The sequence below is a fragment of the Chelonoidis abingdonii genome, chromosome 15 (assembly GCF_003597395.2).
Source record: "Chelonoidis abingdonii isolate Lonesome George chromosome 15, CheloAbing_2.0, whole genome shotgun sequence".
In the NCBI taxonomy this organism is placed as follows: domain Eukaryota; kingdom Metazoa; phylum Chordata; order Testudines; family Testudinidae; genus Chelonoidis; species Chelonoidis abingdonii.
The window spans coordinates 5,755,964-5,776,915 of NC_133783.1; positions in this window are offsets into that span (position 1 = coordinate 5,755,964).

Here is a 20,952-nt window from a genome sequence, read left to right on the forward strand (position 1 = left end):
ATTTGACACTTTTGGCCTAACAGTTAGTCCGGCCTGCCAGATGCGCTCAAAGACCTTTCAGGTACTAGGGTGTTCGGACCAAGGATCAGAAAAAAATGGCACATCATTGAGGTAGGCACACTGCAGTATTCATCCGCTAGTAGACCATCTACCAGCTCTGGAAGGTGGTGGTGCATTTCGCAGCCCGAAAGGAGTATATTATAATTCATACACCCCGCCCATGGGGTGACGAATGCTGACCTTTCCTTGGCAGGTTCATCTAGCGGTACTTGCCAGTACCCCTTGTTAAGTCTATTGTGAGATGAACGGGCAATCCAACTCTCAATAGCTCATCGGTGCGTGGCATTGGATAGTTGTCCGGACGAGTTACCGCATTTTAGCTTATGTAGTCCACGCAAAAACGATTTCCCATGGTTTATATTCATAAAAAAATACAATTTAAACATTCCAGCAACTACACACATGTAAATACAAAAAAAAAAAACAATAACACCTATTACAGCCTATATTTTCTACCTTGTACTTGCACTTGGAAACTGAAGATTAGAGCTTGAAGATAGAAAAGATACCTCTCATAGCTGAGAGCCAGACAAAAGACACAGACCCAAACATTCCCTCCCTGAGTTTTGAAAAAATCCAGTTTCCTGATTGGTCCTCTGGTCAGGTGTTTGGTTCTCTTTGTTAACCCTTTACAGGTAAAAGAAACATTAACCCTTAGCTATCTGTTTATGACAATGTGCTTCTGCTCTAGCTTCTTGTGACACTATAAGCAGTTCGAAAGTCCACTGAAGACAGTGGAGACCTTCCCATAGATTGAGCCTACAGTGAAGAGAAGTTGATGGTATGGATTGTATTGTTGCTCTGCACATCCAGCTATCAAACCATTTCTTTGTGCCACCCACAGCTCTCAACTTTTTTTTATTTAAGGAAACATTATCTGCATGCTAAATTAAATTGCTTCCTTGAGATGCTCTGATAGAGTCTGATCCAAAATCCATTACTTTCAATAGAGACACTCCCGTTGATTTCAATGGACTTTGGATTCGGCACATTGTGAACTGCTTCTTATGCTTTTCACCCAATCAGTAGCAAAGTTATCTAGTTAAATCTGATCTGCTTCATGGAGAAAACACTACCAACACAAGATCATCAGATTGCAAAAAACAATCATTTTGTTGCCTGATTGTCCATCCATCCTCTCTATCTCATCTATCATGTCCAAGGTATTTATATTGAGGCCCTAGATGTTTAGGACTGATAATAATTTTCAAGTATTTGCATAGTGCAAAATCTTGTGCTTGATTTACTTGTGCATTAGAATGAATCCTTGCACAGAGATTGTGCAGTGACAGCAGTTACTAAATAGTTAAGGTTACAGCTGAGTTTCCATTAGAAGCCTCATTTTGTTCCCTTGTCCCTTGAAAAAGAACTATAGGGGCCTCAAAATTGGTAGGTTAGATCTGGATCAAAGGTAGAATTTTTGAAGAAAATTTGAAGGGAGTCAGATATGGTTATTAAATTATGGCTTTCTAGAGCTTTAAAAAGAGTTCTGATTTTTTTTGTCACTGTGTAGTAAAATAAATTGAAAGAAGATGAGTGACACAACCTACCTTATTGGAGACTCTACTCAATAGCAGCGATCCTGTGCTCAGGATAATTTAACTGGTTAAAATCAAATGGCCAAAGTTGTTGTTTTTTAATAACATTGTTAGGGAAGGTGAGCTTCATATAGGATATCAAAGGACTGCTGGAGGCCTAAGCTTTCATTTAAAAAATAATCTGCAAAAGACTCATAGGTTTTCAGGAAATGCAGATCTTCCAAAATCTTTAAGCAGGGGGAGCAGAATCCGGGGGAAGGGCTTGCTTTGGATTATCCCCATCTGCAAAGCTTAAAAGGCCTATAGAAAGGGGGCAGATGACCTTCTAATCTCTTCCCTCACAAGCCCCCTGCTTTCACCAGTCACTCCACCCTGCAGATTTGCTGAGGTCTGCAGGAAGGAAATCCTAAATCTACAGACCTTCAGAGATAGGTGCATGTGGGCAGAATTGGGTTGGGGTTCTAGAGAGTAAGAGATTGAAAAGAAGATTTGGGGCATCAGATTCTTTTAAATTAAACTAAAGAAAGAAAAGGAGCTTCCCTCTTTGCCAAGTCTGTGCAAGCCTTCAAATATGGGGAATAATTAATTAATTTAAGGTCTGGAAAGATTAAGCATAAACTCCAGACTGACTTTTATGCACCCCCCTCCACCACCACTTCTTTTTTTACAGTTTTTGTTTTTGTAGCAGAATTTTATTCAGCTCAAGAAGACCTCAGATCTGCAAAATGGGATGTTTGTTCCCCCCCCCGCCCCTCCCTGCCCAGTTCAGAATTGCAGCTTACTTGAGCCTAATTGTGGAGTGTTGAAAATTTGATGGAAGCTGTCTTTTAATGCATCCAAAAAGAATGTGGGCTTTTCTTTGTTCCTTTCTGTTAACGCTTGGTGTTTTGTTTTAAAGATTACGTGAAAATGCAATTCTAAATAGAACAAAAAACAACTAGAATTGGAGGTTCTTATGTGTGTGCATGTGTGCATGTTGGGGTGGGGATGTTAAGTGTATCCCAGTGCTGAGGTGGGAAAAAAATACATAGCTCTCTCAATACTATTATGAGTATTTCATAGCAAAGGAGTAAGAGCACAGCAACAGACTCTCTTTTGTCTGAGTGAAAATGGCCATTTAATGATGGATTTTATTCTTTTTACACATTCATTTTATTTTAGCACTGAATTTTAGCTGTTAGGCCGGTATTAAGGGAATACTCATTCATCCTCTGCGCTCTCTCACTATGTGTTGAGCAATTCTTTGAAAGGGCCCATCATGTGCTTATGTTAAAGCCCCATTAACTCTACTGTAGAGCTGGTTGGAAATTTCCCACTGGGCTGAGTTTATGATGGAAAACGCAGTTTCTGTAAAATTTTGCATGGTCAAACATTGATTTTTGCTGAAAATTTTCAGTTTGCCATTGGGAACATGGGAACAGAAATACTTTCTTTTGGGCCAACGGTCCAAATACAGATCCCACGAGGCAAAATGCACCAATATGGAACTGCATTTTAATGCGGAACTGATTCAAAATGAAATGTTTCAGGTCAGTTCAACAAAACAAACACTTAGACTTTGGATTCATTTCTGTCAAAAAAGCCAAAAAATTTAGTCATGTCTGAACTGAGTTGTTTGGAACTCTCTTCTGCAAAAATGTTGATATTTCAACATTTAATCATGATTCAGGACAAAACAATGTTAATATATTAGGATTTCCCACGGGATGGAAATTCAAGCTTTCTCTCAATTCTATTCTACTAGCTGGCATGGGGCAAAGATGGGGTGTGACTCTGACTTGCTATAGGTGAGTGGCAGATACCACCAATTTGGTCAACTTATTGTACCCTCTCTACACACATGCACATCATTTGAAAGCTTAGGTCTACTTTAAGATGAGGTGTGATGTGGAGCTGTCAAGTGCTGCCAATTCCATAGATATGGGGATAAACAATGACACCATCACCTCACTGAAATGACTACTTGGAAATATCTGCATTTGTTTCTGTTAGTTTAATGACTATGCATTTAAGACATAAAATTGGATTTCTTCATGACTTTAAAGCATCACAACAACAATCTAAAGTAAAACAAAATCTAATAATAAATTTGCATAGGTATTGAAATGTAATAGTGCTGGTGCCATTTCTAGTCCATGTCATTATCATGTTCATCATTAGGATCTCTGTCAAGAGTATGTGGGTTACTACTGTCTTCATTGCCTTGGCATGAACACCCTTCTGTGCAAAGATTGTTCTGATTACAGACATTATAAAAGAGTCTTTGATTGTCCTGGGAGAGTAAGTGCATTTTCTTCCCCATGCTTCAGTGATATTTCTTGCGATGCTGGACTATCTGCAGGCTGTCTTTGTATGACCACTCTAACTATTGAATGGAAGGTATTCTGTCTATCATTGATCTCTATGTTGATGTCTATATTATCTCCTTCCTGGATGAGATTTCCACCAGTATGAATTGGTACAGTTCCATTTGGAAATGAGACACCTCCCTGGAGTCTTTCTACTTCAGTTTTGGCAGCATTAGTGATGAATGGCCTCAGCTCATCATAATAGATGCAGAATCCATGAAGGTGTAGCATGTGTCAGTTAAACTGTGAGATGTAGTTATGCAATAAGGCTTATGCACATATTATGCACTCCACACTAGAGAGACACTTTCTTTGAATGTCTTCTGAAAGACAATAATCAATCCTGGTTGAATTATATGCTGCTTTATCTATCATAAGAACATAAAAATGGCCGTCCTGGGTCAGACCAATGGTCCAGTATCTAGTTCAGTATCTTCTCTTCTGAGAGTGGCCAGTGCAATCAGAAGTTAGGGACACCCAGAAAATGGGATTGCATCCTTGACCATCTTGGCTAATAGCCATTGATGGACCTAACCTCCATGAACTTATCTCATTCTTTTTTTGAGCCTTATAATTTTGTCCTTCACATTTCTGACAACATGTTTTACCACTTGACTGTGTGTTGTGTGAAGTACTTCCTTATGTTAGTTTTAATTAATGCTGCCTATTAATTTCATCAGGTGACCCCTGGTTATTGTTGTTCACCCTTTCACATAACACTCCCCTATTCATTTTCTGCACACCATTCATGGTTTTATAGACCTCTATTATATTCTCCCTCATTCATCCTTTTTCCAAGATGAACAGTCCCAGTCTTTTTAATCTCTCCTCATATGGAAGCTGTTCGATACCCTTAATAATTTTTGTTGCCCTTCTCTGTACCTCCTCCAATTCTAATATCTTCTTTGAGATGGAGTGACCAAAATGGTACTCGATATTCAAGGTGTGGACATACCACGGATTTATATAGTGGAATTATTATATTTACTGTCTTATTCTCTCTTCTTTTCATAATGGTTCCTAACCTTCTATTAGCTTTTTTCGAGTGAATGTCTTCAGAGAACTATCCACTGTGACAAACCCAGGACAAATGGCTACAAAGGGAAGGGTAGTAATTAGTCCCAGATGGTTAAAAGGACTCTCCCTATTCACTGAGGAGAGAGAGACATGGGGAAATAAGGTTCAGCTGGAGAAGGAGTTACCAGGGAACTAATAGGTTCAGCTGGCCCCAACTGCTGGAGACCTTTTTAAACCTTCCCTGGTGTGGACGCGTGGGGGAGAGCGAGAGAAGCAGAGAAACTGCCAGCAAGTTAGGTGCAGCAAGGCTCTGAATCCTTCCAGCAAGGAAGGCTGCACTCTGTCCCCAGAAGGGGAGAAAACCAGCACAAGGGACTGACTGAGGGAAGGATCAGCCAGACCCTGTGCTACCTGGAAGGATTTGCTTTGCCCAAGCTGGTGTCTCCAAGGCTAAAAAGGACTGAGCCTGCTGAGTAGAAGCAGGTACTTTGCCACACCACAATGACTCCAAGAACTTTCTTGAGTGGCAACAGCTAATTTAGACCCAGTATTATATATGTATATTTGGGAATATGTTTTCCTACTGACATTGCTTTGCATAATCAGCACTGAATTTCATCTGCCATTTTGTTGCTCAGTACCCCAGTTTAGTGAGATCCCTTTGTAACTTCACAGCTCTGGACTTGCAGAAGCCACATTTATTCCTCCCCAACAAAGGATCAGCCAAAATATAAACTCCTGCATCAACTGTGACAAAAGTACCTGACCTCTGTAATCTACAATTCACTGGACATTGGATAACATTCTAAGGTTTTAATTTTGGCTATTACAGACCAAAGGATTGAAGCAGCATTGTATAACCGCTTGCTCATTTGAAAGCTGTTTGTCAGGCTCATTGTCAGAAAAAAACATCCACAAAACTTTTAGATGACTTAAGTGTGATGGGTTTGGTCACAGAGACCCCTCTGGGACTGTCACCTTAGCCCATTTTCCCTGCTTGGGACTCCAGATCTCTGCCTTGTTGAGCCAGACACGCTAGCCTGCTGCAACACAGACCCAGGTCTGGTCCACGTCCCCAAAGCTACAGACTTTAACCAAAAACTTCTCAGCAAGTCACCTACCTCCAGCACCCAGTTCCCAATGGGCTCCAATCCCCAAATAAATCCATTTTACTCTGTATAATGCTTATACAGGGTAAACTCAAATTTCCACCTCTATAACACTGATAGAGAGAGATGCACAGCTGTTTGCTCCCCCAGGTATTAATCACTTAACTGGGTTAATTAATAAACAAAAGTGATTTTATTAAATATAAAAGGTAGGATTTAAGTGGTTTCAACTAACAGAACAAAGTAAGTTACCAAGCAAAATTAAACAAAACACACAAGTCTAAGTCTAATACATTTAAGAAACTGAATACAGGTAGATCTCACTTTCAGAGATGTTCCAATAAGCTTCTTTCACAGACTAGACTCCTCCTTAGTCTGAGTCCAATCCTTTCCCCAGTACAGTTCTTGTTAGTTCCAGCAGGCGTCTTAGGAGAAAAGCAGGGGATTTCACATGACTGGGGCCCCCTTTGTTCTGTTCCACCTTCTTTTATATCTTTGGCATAAGGTGGACTGTCTTGTCTCTCTGGGTCCCTATCCCTCCTTCTAAATGGAAAAGCACCAGGTTTCAGATGGATTGAAGTATCATGTGAACTGGTCACATGTCCTTTGAAAGCTCAGTCTTCATTACCCACTTCACGTATACAGGAAGGCTTTCAGGTCAACAGAGCCATTTACAGCCAATTCTCCTAGTCAATGGGAGCCATCAAGATTCTAAACCGCCATTAATGGCCCACGCTTTGCATAATTACAATAGGACCTCAGAGTTAACTTCATATTTCTAGTTTTAGCTATTTAAGAATGATACATACATATAAATAGGATGAACACACTCAGTAGATTATAAGCTTTGTCATGATACCTTACAAGAGGCCTTTAGCATAAAGCATATTCCAGTTACATTATGTTCATATTCCAAGCATATTTTCAAAAAGCATATGGAGTGCAATGTCACATTAAGTTCCTAATGCAGATTGCTAGCAGTCTGGATAGCATCAGCTAATGTTGCACTGCATAGAACAATGGTAGACTTGTCTTGTTCATACTGTGCATGGAATGAAATTTCAGAATGATAGTGTTTTTCTAACCTTGCCTGTAACTTGCTACTGAAATAGTCTGCAGTTTCTACCTGTGACAATGGTGCGCAACAGTAGCTGATCCAGCACTCTGACCACTGCAACTCAAATTAATTACTCCAGAGTAGACCTGACTAAGAAGAGCTGTGCCTAACTGATGGATTGGGACATGCAGAGGAGCCCATTGGGCAGAAAATAGAAAAGACAGAGGAAGGAAATGCAAAGGGGTAGGGAGACTTTCAGAGTCAGAGCCTAGAGAGATCTCCAAGGGGAAAGATCCTACTGTCTTTCCCCCTTTCCCCCAAGGGAGCTAAGGATTGTGTGTCACTGCAAATACAGGGCTGCAGAAGTCTATAAGTGGGGGAAGGGGAAGGACCCAGAAATAAACCACACAAGGTGCTCACCAGAAGAAGGTGTCTGAGCTGTTTGTAACTTGAAAAGAGACATGAGTGGGACCCTACCCTGTCACACTACATCTGAAGGAAGTAGGCTTTGTATCTTTGGAGCAGCTTGGACAGAAGTGCCTTATTGTCATACATAAGTTCATTGTCTAGGTGTTCAATCATCTGATAACATGCAGTGCCATAAGATGACTGTATTGTTGCAAAACTAAATGATTTTGCTTTGATTCATTTTACTCAAGTACAAAGAAAGGCACATTGAGTGATAACCTGCATCCTTAGCAATCAAGTCTTCCACAGATATTCTGTGCAACATGTCATATCCTTTTTGTTGTCTCCTTTAGACATACTTGAGAGCAACCTATCTTTTTTATAATGTTTCTTGCTGTCTTGCGTGTGTGTGGTTGGCTTTTTTCCCCCTCAAGCAAACAATCCAACAGGATCAGTCACTGGAAGATGTATTTGGTCTGGTATCTATAGAAGCTGGTGAACATGAAATCATCTGATCAGATTCAGAGTCTGTTTTCTTTCCTGTGCTCAGTACAACTCAGATATGAGCCACATTTAACTTGCTTGCATATTTCTGGAAGTAATCCTAGTGATAGATGAGATGCCAGCAATACTCTAAACTAGACTACTCTTCCAGGAACCACCAATATAGTTAATCTCTCCTGGCTTCTGCGTCAGCATCACAGAAATCTGTCCAGCATTGATGGCTTCTGACAAATTTGCATTCTTTTAATTTTTCTTGACAAATCACATATTTTTCAAAGTTTGTGGAGAGTCTCTCTTTGATGTAAGCTTTAAGGGGCTTGTATCCTCCATACCTGTATACTGTAACTTGACACACTGTAGAGGTGACATTGCCAAAGTTTATTGGTAGCATTACTTACCACTACCATATGCTAAAGAACCAATAAAAAAGAATCTTAATACTTTTATTGTCTGATAGCTTTGACCAACAAACACCACATTAAGGTATTGAAATTAACTTAAACTGTAAAACTGTAGTCATAGGGTACTCCCTCAGCTACCTAGTCCTTTTGCCTGGTCTGCTACTCACAACATACACACAGTTTCTTTTCCCCAGGTATACTTTTAATCTTTAGATTCCGGGCATTGCACAGAATAACACAGGCATATGTCAGGTGGAGCCTTCCATCCAGCTTCCTCTACCACACCCATCTCACTCTCTAGGCAACTCCCCTTGTTCCAGTTATATATCTTCCCTTAATTGAGCTAATTATCTCATTAGCCCACTCATTTCCCCCAAGTGTCCACAGTCCCTGCCAGAGCAGGTTAGCGGATTCCAATTAAGCTTGTGATACTTTCCATTATGGAATTTCCTAAGAGGGCAGCATCCTACAGCTAGTATTCTGTCATAGTCTGGTCACCGCACTTCTGGAACTGTGCAAAAAATGACACAGTCTCATTCTGAGTGCCCTTGTTTCATCTCATCTCCCAGGCTTATGGCACCACTTGACCATTTTATATCAGACCTAATCTGATCCATAAAATAAACTTTCAAATGATATGGGATGTGGGTGTGTGTAGGGTGGATACATTAAACTCCAAAATATGGGAGAAGTACTGCACACCTGCTAACCTCAAAGTGCTAATCACAAACAATCCTTGCTCTTCAGGGAGGGCACAGTCTGCCACTTTGCCCTGTTCCTCCATAGGGCACAAGTTGGGGAACAGCTGTTTACGACTTCCTACCATTGAACTCTTGGCCATGTGCTGGGCACAAATTGGCCCTGGTATTTATACTAGGGACTGAATGAATAAGTAAATAGGTGATAAGACGTTGTGCTTCTTGGTCCCTGGTTCACATGCTGCTTGAGACTAGTGACTGAAATAGTCATTTCTGTGTGATGGCCTATGTGAAATGAGTTGGTGGTGTCTGTCCATTTCCTTAGGGAATTGTGTACATTACAAATGCCACCTCCACAACTAACCCGCTTTGTTTGCAGTTTCAGTGCTCAGATCAAAGACTAAACAAAGATGGAGAATGAAATCCCCTCTTGCCAGTAGAAATAGTTATTCCAGGCCAGGGCAGAGAACAATAGGAGAGGCATACTAGAAAGATTTCACTGTTGCTTATGGACCCAACAGAAGATGCCAATTCATAGGGCTATAAATCCGTGCTGCCCCTGTCCCAACCTTAAATTCATTTAATTCAAATGAACTTTATTTATATGGTTCAGATCATGATTATGAACTCTCTTTGTTATCTTGTAAATCAGTTTTTTGTGGTTAGGCTTGTGTCATAGAAAAGATCTAACAGGCCAGATGTAATAACAAGCATGCAGTGGAAACCTGAATAACCCGCCAGAATGTGGGCATAGTGTTGCTGATGTGACATGAAAAATGAGTGAAAATGTTATTTCGGTAAGAAATGGGGAGAAAATGGTAATATTATGTATCTGTCATCTGCGTGTGTTTGGAATGAGGCATGTAAATACCCCTCTGTTGACACCAGAATGCATGAGCATTGGGTGAATTTCACAGAGATGAGGGGCCAGAATCTCAACTGGTACACATTTGTATTGCTGCACTCATGTCAAATGAGCTACTCTTATTTACATCAGCTGATGATCTGGTCTTCAGTTTTAGGAACTGAATCCTGAAGTTTAGTTTGTAAGGGTGTGTGTCTATGTAGATTTATTCCTGTGCTGTAGGGGTTTCATAGTTTCCTCTATAGAAGGGGCAATTGCTTCTTAGCCACTCCAAAATCTCAAAGAAAATGTGGGATGAGGATGACATTGCTACTCCCCTGAATGCAGCTGTAACACACTGGCATAGTGTCCCTTTGTCTCCCTATGCTATACAACCTCATCTGTTTAGACCTGGAGCCTAAAAGGTACATAGGAGTATTCCAGGGATCATTACAAGATGAAGGGGCTGGAGTGGGTGGAACGGTCAGGGATATATATGTTCACTTCTCAGGTGTGCAAGCCTATAACATTTATGAACATATGCTGGGTTTTCAAACTATAGAGGGCCTTGAATTCAGGCCCCTATGGGGTAGTTTTGAGGCTGATTATGAATAAGTTGCAGGGTGCCACCTATTAAAAACCGCAAAAACAGCTCTCTTTTGGCATCTCAGAGCTTCTACTGCCAGAATCAATGAAAACATAAATAGAACCTTTTTTTCAAACCTTAAAAAAAGTTAGGGCTTGGTTCAAATTCTGAGAGATGGTTCAAGTTAGCTATTACTTTCTCCTGATTTATTCCTCCCAGAACATGCCCCAAAGTGTATTTGAAGTGCTGTATGAAGAGTATTCTATCTCATAGCAGCATCCCAGAATGCTCACACTTTTATGATACTCCGTTAACTATAACGTGTTCTGCATTGTGCTGAATTGTCTGTCTTTACAACGTATTTTTTCTTAAAATCATTCCTAATCAATTGTCTTGCTCTGTCTGCATGCTCTTATGAAGAGTTGCTTGCTTGCTGCCACTTTCATTTTAAATCACAGTGCTGGCTAAAAATGCTTTTATATATAGTAGAGCAGTGTGGACGCCTGCTCTTGACATGTGAGAACATTTTGATGACATAACCGGCCACCAATAATAGTAACAGCACTCTGGGCCTTCATTATAAGCCATCTGATGCTTCCACAGTACTGCCAAATCAAACATCATAATTCTACCCCCTGAGAAATAAATATTCCCTAGACAGCAAGTGAGTGAAAGAGAGATGCTTGTTTGAGTAGTGATTGACTTCTAAATATCCTTGTATAGTACAATCTATTTCAGTGTCGAGTATTTGGGAACAATGTGATCTGAGTCTAATAGGAAGATTTTGACGTCCTTTGTAGCAGGGTGGACCATTGCTCCGGCCCTGAAGGGGTTAAAACAGCCCTGGATAAGGGCTGGGGCTGGAGAAAGCAGCCTTTTAGGTTGGGCTGATTGGGGGAAGTGGCTGCAGCTGGGGCCACACCCCAAACTGAGCAACAGGCCCTTATATAAGGCAGAGAAGCCAGGAGCACAGACAGTCTTCTTCTGCCTGTACAGGGAGAAGGGCCTGGCTGTGGAGAACCAGATAAGGTATCTGGGGTGAAGCAGGGCTGGGGAAAGGCGGAGGAGCTGGGGGAGCTCTTGTCTGGAGAGCCCCAGGCTGCTACCTAGCGTTAGGCCAGGAGGTACTGGGGGTGGCGAGGTGCAACCCAGGGATAGGTGAGGGCAGCCAGTGCAAACCCCCTTTGCTGATGATGAGAGGCTAATACTGCAGTCTGCCCCAGGGTGTGGGGCTAGCTAATGACTGGGCAGTTGCCAAGACACTGAGGCAAAATGGGGATGGGGGGGAGGTTCCCAGGAAGGGGAAACCCCAAAGAGAATGGGGTTACTGCCAGGGGGCAGAACCCCATGTAAAAGGGGCACCAGGGTCCAGGGAGGGACACGGGGGCCAGTAGCCGGAAGGTGGATCACTGGCCTGCAGAGGGCACTCTAGACATGGGACTGAGCTAATTCCTGAGGATGACCAGTAGGAGGTGCTGTGGGGGTGAGGCTGCCCGGTTACACCCCTCTTTCAATTTTTTGTGTCCTTTTACTTATAAAAAAGGGTGTCTTTTAGTTCTTGAAGGGAATAGGAAGGTAAAAATCGAGGGAAAGAATTTACTATGGAAATGGAGTTCCAGCAATGTGGTTGTTTGAAATCTTTAGTTCATGGACAACCTTCTTTTATCCCGATATTTAAACTGGCTGTTGTGAGATTGTTGACTTACACAGGGATCAGATGCCAGCAGTTGCTTTAATATCCCTATAAATGCTTCTGTGCTAAGCTGACCCAGGTGAAGTGCATATTCATTTCACAGTAAACAATGTGAGATTTCATGCGGGCAATATATTATGTTTCCCTAGGAAACAATGGCTCGCTGTCCTGAGAACTTCCTGCTCAAAGATGCTAATGGCACTAGGTTGTTATTTCACGATAACCTGAGCCTTGGTTTCATTTTATGCTAAAGCTGTGCAGAAACGGTTCTTGTGTTTTTGCTGTGGGGGGCTCTTTATATCATCAGGTCTGACAAGGACCAATTTGAGTTCTGAATAACTTTGCTAACATGCTCAAAACAAAATGTCCCTTTTGGCATAGCAACAATTGGGGTGACCTTCTTTCAAGATGCCATGATTGCCAATCCCCAATTGCATGCCGGGAGAAACTGAAGTAGTAAACTACCAGCATCTTCTCAAATATATTATGGCCCAAGTTTTGCCCTGGCCTGCATTCAGTAGGCCCGCATGTGGTATAAATGAGAGCAGAATTTGTCCCCTTGTCCATAACATGTCTGAGCCTCACAGCAGGTCTGCCTGTTAATAAAAGAACCAGAGTTACTGATCCACCTTCCTCACGAATGAATTTCTTACCTAAATATTAACACTTCTCAAATAACTGCATTTCCAATTTTCTGTAAATGCCACAACATGCAGAACAACTTTGATTTACATACTAGGTGACAGATACAGAAAGACACTACATTTCACAGCAGTCAGGAATGAGAGCCTGCAGCTCAGTCTGGGACTAGCAATTTGCCTGGAGACTAATCTAGAGCCCAGATGAGCTACAGCAGAACTATTTGATTGGTTGAAGAGAGCCAGTGGGTGCAGGGCCAGTGCTACCATTTAGGCGGACTAGGCGGTTGCCTAGGGCACCAGGATTTGAGGGCACAAAAAAGTGTCACCCTCCAATTTTTTTAAGTGTTTGAGCAGCCGCTGCCATGAGAGGGAGAGGGAATCTGAGCTGCCACTAGCAGCCGAGGGGTTCCCCTGAGTCAGTGGGCCACCGCCGGCAGCCCAGGGGTTTCCCGGGGTCAGCACCGAGCAGTCACTGCTTCGCTTCTCCCACCTCCCAGGCTTGTGGAGCCAATCAGCTGTTTGGTGCCACAAGCCTGGGAGGAGAATTAGAGCAGGACAGCATGCTCGGAGAGGACGTGGAGCAGAGGTGAGCTAGGATGGGGAGGTACCGCAGGGCTCCCCGGGCCTGGGGGTGGGGAGCCGCCGAGGGGGGCAGGGAGCTGCTGTTGGAGGGGGGCGCTTCAGGGCAGAGGGGAACTGCTGAAGGGCTGGGGGCGCAAAAGGTGGAAGTTTTACCTAGGGCGTAAAACTTCCTTGCACTGGCCCTGAGTGGGTGTGCTCTTAAGCCCGGCAGCAGGTTGCTGGCTGTTCAGTGCTTCCACCCACAGGTGCAATTGCTTCTTTGACTGCCTGGCTCCCTTCTTGGTTCTTGACTCTTCTGACTCCTGTTTCTGGCTCTGTCATTGCTGTTCCTGGCCTCTGACTATGTAGGGGACTGCGGAAGACAGTGTCACGCCCTAGCTAGGGTGTCTCCGCTTTCTCGGCGGCCTTGTGAAAAGCCCCTGCTTGCTAAGTGGCCCGTCATTGTAGGACACGGCATGCCAGTTATAACTTGCTTTTAACTGGTTGAAACCAGTTTGTATGGACATAGCCTGTGGGAAGTCCCTTTCTGCATATGTATAAGTTGCTTTTGTATTGTATATATAGCTGTATGCTCCCGGTCCGCCTTTGGACTCTGACCCAAGCCGAGCTGAGCTTCGGTGCTGGGTTCCCCACTTAAGTGACAGCAACACCCAGGGTCCCCGTTGCGAATGTGTCACTTTACCTTCATTAAAGCCAAATAACTCAGTGTGTGTGGGCCTCATTCTTGTAGAGCATCCAAGCACGTTACAGACTCCAACTCCAACCACTAGGCTTGACCACCCACACTCCACTCTGGGCAGTCTGAGCAGCCCAAACAAATAAGAGAAGGACAGGTTCAATGGCTGGGATGGGCATTGCTAAGTCTAACATCACCTTATCAGAGCTACTGGGTGCCTTGCAGAACCTGCAAACCCAGGTCAGTTCCCTGTAGGTGCAGAATGCAGCTCTGTAGGCCTAAGCCACGCTACCTGTGACCCAGGCCCACTGAGAACCAAATGTTCCCTTGCCAGACACAAGTTCAGTGGTGACTCTGGAAAGTTCTGTGGATTTGCAAACCAGTGCTGTCCCTGTTATTGTTGTGCCCTGTGATGGGACGCTCTACTGACCGCTGGAATGGCATCTCCTCCTGGCCTTTCTGGGGATTAGTTCTGGGAGGCTGACACCCCTTTCTGCGGTTGCACGCCATCTCTCTCTCTCTCACTCTCAGTCCACAGCCTCCCTCTCATTCCAGGAGCTGCTGCTGCCTTTGTCACTCAGCCCTCTGGCCAGGTCACTCAGCATTCCCCCCTTCTGGAGTACAATCCTTCAAAGTCTCTGTCACTCCCAGAGTTACCCAGGCTATCTTCTAGTTCACCGCCAATGCCACCTCCCCAGTGGCAGGTAGGAGAACCTGGGTCCACCCACTACTACAGGTTCCAGCCCAGGGAACCTACAACATGCAGCCAAGCTTTGTTGAGTTCCCAACCTTGCTGCTTACTCCCTGGGTTGCGTCCCACTGTTACCCAGGGTTTTCAGAACCCACATCAGGGGCAATTTAACTATTTCACTCTAGGCGGTTTCAGGAATAAATTAATGAGAACACAGCAATTCCGTCTGATAAAAGATTAATGTAAGCAAGCCTGCTCTATCTAAAACTGCAATTTATTAGATTTAAGCACATATAGGCATAAGCAATAGGTTTAGAACATCCCAGATATTTACCCAAACTCTGGAACAGTACTGAGTAATTAACAGCAGGTTTGCAGTGGCCAGTTGCTCACCCACTGGGGAGAAAAGAAATCAGGAAAAGCATCTCTCAAGATAGCTTCAGAGGACTGCGCCAAAGTACACTATATTAACTAATCTTTTATAACTAACTTCTACAAAACACGTAGGTCATAATGACCCCTCTAAAATCATCACTTTTCCTAATTTTCAATAAACTTCTAATATCAGAGGCATCTGCACTCAAGGTCTTCCATCCACCAAGGTTTTCTGTCTCAGTTGTTAACTTTTCTTTTCCCTCCTCCCATTCTGACTAGTAGAAACTGCCAGCTAGTTATGACCTTGCCTCTAAAAGCCTCCTTTCCAATTAACCTTTAACTATGTGGTGTTCTATTTTATTTATTCATGGTGGCTGAATGCACATAATATGGTTGCAATTAGCTTGATCACAGTGCGGGGTATATACACCCTCAAATCCAGGACAAGACTACCATATGTCCCACTGACTCTGTTCTCCACCCTGCTTTCTTTAGGGTATGTCCATCTCTCTGGGCCAGGCCTTCTGGGTTCCCTCCTTCCCTTTCTGCTAAACAGAGGGTGACTGCAGACTTCATCCCAGCAACCCTTGCTGCTGCCAGCTTTCTGGATTTATACCAGCCTAGACCTCCTCAGCTCAAGTGAGCTTCCTCCTAATTAGGACTTTCCTCCAACCCTTAATTTCCCCAGCTTGCAGCCTAACTGGCCTATTGGGCCCACCTGGCCTACCTCAGTCTTCTTAGAGCCATATGGGGAGTACACTCCCATCACATGACTACAGATGTGATGGGAGTGTATTCCCCACAATGGCTCTAAGAAGACTGAGGTAGGCCAGGTGGGCCCAATAGGCTGTATCTCATCAACTGTTTGGGGTAGGACATATCAGCCTGCTGACTTGGGATATCTTGGCCTGGACATATCCACTCTAGACAGATCTAGTCCCTCCCCTTGCCCCCAAGCCAGTTGGAGAACTTCTCCAAGCCGTGACAGATATTTAACTATCCCAAGTCATACACGCACAATAGAAGCCATGCTCCAGGCACTGAGGCAGGGACACCAGCTGGTCAATAACTATGTTGCTGAATTTTGGTGCCTGGTGGCAGACACTGAATGGCATGCAGCAATATCTCTTCTGGCTCAGCTTAAGCGATGATCTGGCACAGGCCAAACCCCCAATTTCCCTGGATATCTTAATCAATTTAAGTCTCAAGATACCAATCTGCCCATTGGAATGCTATCAAGATAGAAGGATGGCTTCCTGAACCATGCCTGTCTTTATGGCATTGGCCCAGCAACCTCCTATACCAGGGGTCGGCAACCTTTCAGAAGTGGTGTGCCGAGTTTTCATTTATTCACTCTAATTTAAGGTTTTGCGTGCCAGTAATACATTTAACATTTTTAGAAGGTCTCTTTCTATAAGTCTATAATATATAACTAAACTATTGTTGTATGTAAAGTAAATAAGGTTTTTAAAATGTTTAAGAAACTTCATTTAAAATTAAATTAAAATGCAGAGCCCCCCAGACTGGTGACCAGGACCCAGGTAGTGAGTGTGCCACTGAAAATCAGCTTGCGTGCCGCCTTCGGCACACTTGCCATAGGTTGCCTACCCCTGTCCTACACTCACCCTACATCCTGAACTGATGCAGCTCAGCACTGCTCGGTCCCACCTCTCCAACATGGAGAAGAACCAGTGTCAGGTGTATCTCTGTACTGTGGAACACCTGGACATTTTGCCTTTAGCTGCCAGGCAAATGCCTGATCACCTCTTGGTCAGGAAATGCCCCAATAGAGGGGTCCAGGCTGGGCTGGTATTCCATCCCTTGCTCTCACCTGCAGCTCCCACGTTTGTCCACTGGTATTCTGGCAACATCAACCAGTGCCCAATGCACCTTTAGCTTCCACTTCACCTCTGACGCTCCACCATATCAGAGGCCAGCCTGGAAGCACTATGGACTCCAGCACCTCCAGTAATTGTAAGGATTTGGAATTCAGTCAAGCACAAAAGATTCCAGTTCACTGCAAGGCTTTTCCTGGCTTAATGGTCTATTGATGGACTCCGCCTCTTATTGGGACCCGGTTATGTGAGAGACTGCATCCTTGGAAGTTACCATATTTCAGGGCTATCATGAGATCCTCTGGTTTGGTTTGATCCATTCCCCATGTTTCCCAGTTATTTTCACCATCACCTGGCTCGCCATTTATGATCCACACATCCTGTGAGGAGCATGTATGGTGCATTTTAGTTTGCCATGCTGTTAACAGTCTAGTCTCCTAGTTCTGGGTCAAAGATTCTCTGCAAGCACTCCACCCAGGGCAGAGGGGGTCAGTTCAAGGGGGGAGGGATGTCAGCTCATATAATCTCCTTAGCAGCCTCAACTATACCAGCAAAGTACCAACATTTTATTGTTTTTGATAAGAATCAAGCTGGCAGTTTGCCACTTCCTCATGACTATGGCTGTCCCACTGACCTTCAGCCCAGAGTCAAGACTCCTTCTATTTCCTCTCAGAACCTCAGTTGCAGGCATTCCAAAAGAACCTAGAAAAGAGGTTCATTCACTCTGTCACATTCCCAGTGGGGGCCCCAATCCTCTTTGTAACTTAGAAAGATGGCTCCCTGTGTGCTTGTGTGGATTACCGGGGATTGAATGAGGTTACTGTCCAGAATCGGTACCCCCTATCATAACCCAGATTTGAGAAGGCCAGGAGTGGAAGATTGCATTCTGCACCCAGTAAGGGTGCTTGGAGTACCCAGTCATGCCTTCTGGATTGTACTAAGCTCTGGCAACATTCCAACACTATTTTTAGGTACATGGTGGATCAGTTTGTCATACATCTTGATGATAGCTTCATCTTTTTTCCAAGATCCAGGCTCTTCGTGTCTAAAATGTATACCATGTCTTGGATAGGTTCCACCAGAACCACTTTCATGTGAAAAACAACAAAGAGCCCTGTGGCACCTTATAGATTAACAGACGTATTGGAGCATAAACTTTCATGGGTGAATACCCACTTCGTCAGACGCATGTGGTGGAAATTTCTGGAGGCAAGTATAAATATGCAGGCCAGAATCAGTCTGGAGATAATGAGGTCAGTTCAATCAGGGAGGATGAGGAGGATCAATCAGGGAGGATTAACGTCTTCTAGCAGTTAAGGTGTAAAACCAAGGGAGGAGAAACTGCTTTTGTAGTTGGCTAGCCATTCATAGTCTTTGTTTAATACTGAGCTGATGGTGTCAAATTTGCAAATGAACTGAAGTTCAGCAGTTTTTCTTTGGAGTCTGGTCCTGAAGTTTTTTTTGCTGCAGGATGGCTACCTTTAAATCTGCTATTTTGTGTCCAGGGAGGTTGAAGTGTTCACTTCCATGTGAAAATCAAAGTGCAAATTTGATCAGAACACAATTGAGTTCCTTGGCTACATTGTGTCCCTGAAGGGGACCTGTGCAAGGTATCTCCCATCTCTGACTGGGCTGCTCCAAAGAATGCATGAGGGGTACAAAGATTCCTGGGTTTCACCAATTTTTATTGGCATGTAATCAAGGGGTTTTCCAGATTGATAGCCCATTGGATGGCACTCTTGGAATAGAGTCAGATTAATCTGGTCCTCAAATTCCCAATGCACCTTTGACAGACTGAGAGAGGCAATCACTTTGGTGCCTATCCTCCTCCATCTATACTGATGCATCAAAATTTGCCATTGTATTATCTCAGCAAACAGGTGCCCATAATAACCAACTTCAGCTATGCACCTTTTAATCCCATAAATTAACGCTGGCTGAGAGAAACTATGACATCTGGGATAAAGAACTGTTCACAATCAAGGCAGCTTTTGAAGCTTCCTGGAAGGGGCCTGGTTCAGGTCATTACAGATCAGAAGAACTTAGAATATCTCTGCATGGCAAAACTTTCAATTGGCACGAGATCTGTTGGTCCCTCTTTTTTTCCTGTGCTTAAAAACCTCCAGTTGTGGGGATTCCACAGTCTTCCTTGGAAGCCTGTTTCAGAGCTTAAATACCCTTAGGGGTGGGGTTTTTTTTGTTTTTTGTTTTGTTTTTTTTGGGAGGGGAGTTGGGGAGGGGGGGTGATTTTATCTTTTCCCTAATGTCTAACCTGAATTTCTGTTGCTGAAGGTTGAGCCCATTACTACTTATCCTACCTTTAGGGGACATGGACAACAATTTATCATTGTTCTCTTTATAACAAGCCCTTAACATATTTGAAGACTGTCATCAGGTCCCCTCTCAGTCTTCTTTTCTAAAGACTCAAAATGCCCAGCTATTTTAAACCTTCCTCATAGGTCAGGTTTTCTAAATCTTTAATCATTTTTGTTGCTCTCCCCTGGACTCTCTCTAGCTTGGCTACGTCTTTCCTAAAGTGTGGTGTCCAGAGTTAGATACAGTACTGCAGCTGAGGCCTCACCAGTGCAGAGTAGGAAAGGACAATTATTTCCCTTGTCTTACATACAACACTTCTGTTAATGCACCCCAGAACAATATTATCATTTTTTTCACAAATACATCACACTGTTGACTCATATATTCATTTTGTGATCCACTATAATCCCAGAGCCTCTTCAGCAGTACTATTACCTAGCCAGTTGTAGTTATGCCTTTGATTTTTATTGAATTTCATCTTATTGATTTCAGACCAATTCTCCAATTTGTCATGATCATTCTGAATTCTAATCCTGCCCTCAAGTACTTACAACCCCTCCCAGCTTTGTATCATTTGCAAATTGTGTAAGCATACACTCTTCTCCATTATCCAAGGCATTCATAAAAATAATGAATAGTAGCAGACTCTGGACAGACCACTGTTGATAACTACTCTTTGAGTATGGCCTTTAAAACAGTTGTATACCCACCTCACAGTAATTTCATCTTATCTGGATCACATTTCCCTAGTTTCACTATGAGAATTTCATGCAGTTTGTGTCAAAGATCTTACTAAAACCAAAATATATCATGTCTATAACTTCCCCCTATCCACTAGGCCAGTAACCCTACACCATGCTGGGAAAACTATCTGTAGCAAACATGTGCATGAATTTCACTCTTTTCCTCTGCTAATGGTTTGTTTGCAAATAGAATTTTGATTTTTGCTAATTTGTTATTCAGAATTGCTCAACAAATGCTTCAAGTGAAGCAACTTCAGTCTGTGCTATTTGTTATAACTGTGATGCTGGCAGACGAGATGCCAGCCCATGCCAGGGCCCCTAGGCCTCAGCTGAACACTGATAGATACACAGCTGGAAACCAGTGTGTCTCACCTGTGTGTTAACATTGTTAAAATAGATTTTAAGTCTATAAGAATGTGTTTAGACTTTATGAAATGCTTGTAGGATGCTACATATATTAATCTCACTTATAATATCTGTACCTGTCATAAGCAGATAGCTAAGGGTTAATGTCTCTTTCACCTGTACAGGGTTAACAAACAGGGAACTAAACACCTGACCAGAGGACCCATCAGGAGACAAGATACTTTCAACCCTGTGTGGAGGGAAGTTTTGGGTGTGGGTCCTTTGTTCTATGTGTGTGGTCTTTTCTCGGGGGTATGAGAGGGACCAGACATTACTACAGGCTCTCTAAAGTTCTATCCTAGGGCGTACACAATGGCGTAGCATTCCTTTTCACTGATTGACCAGTGACTTTCCCTCTCAGACAGTTTTTTGCTGAGAAACACGACAGGATGGAAGTTGTGATCCGGTCCTTCCTGCATGAGAAC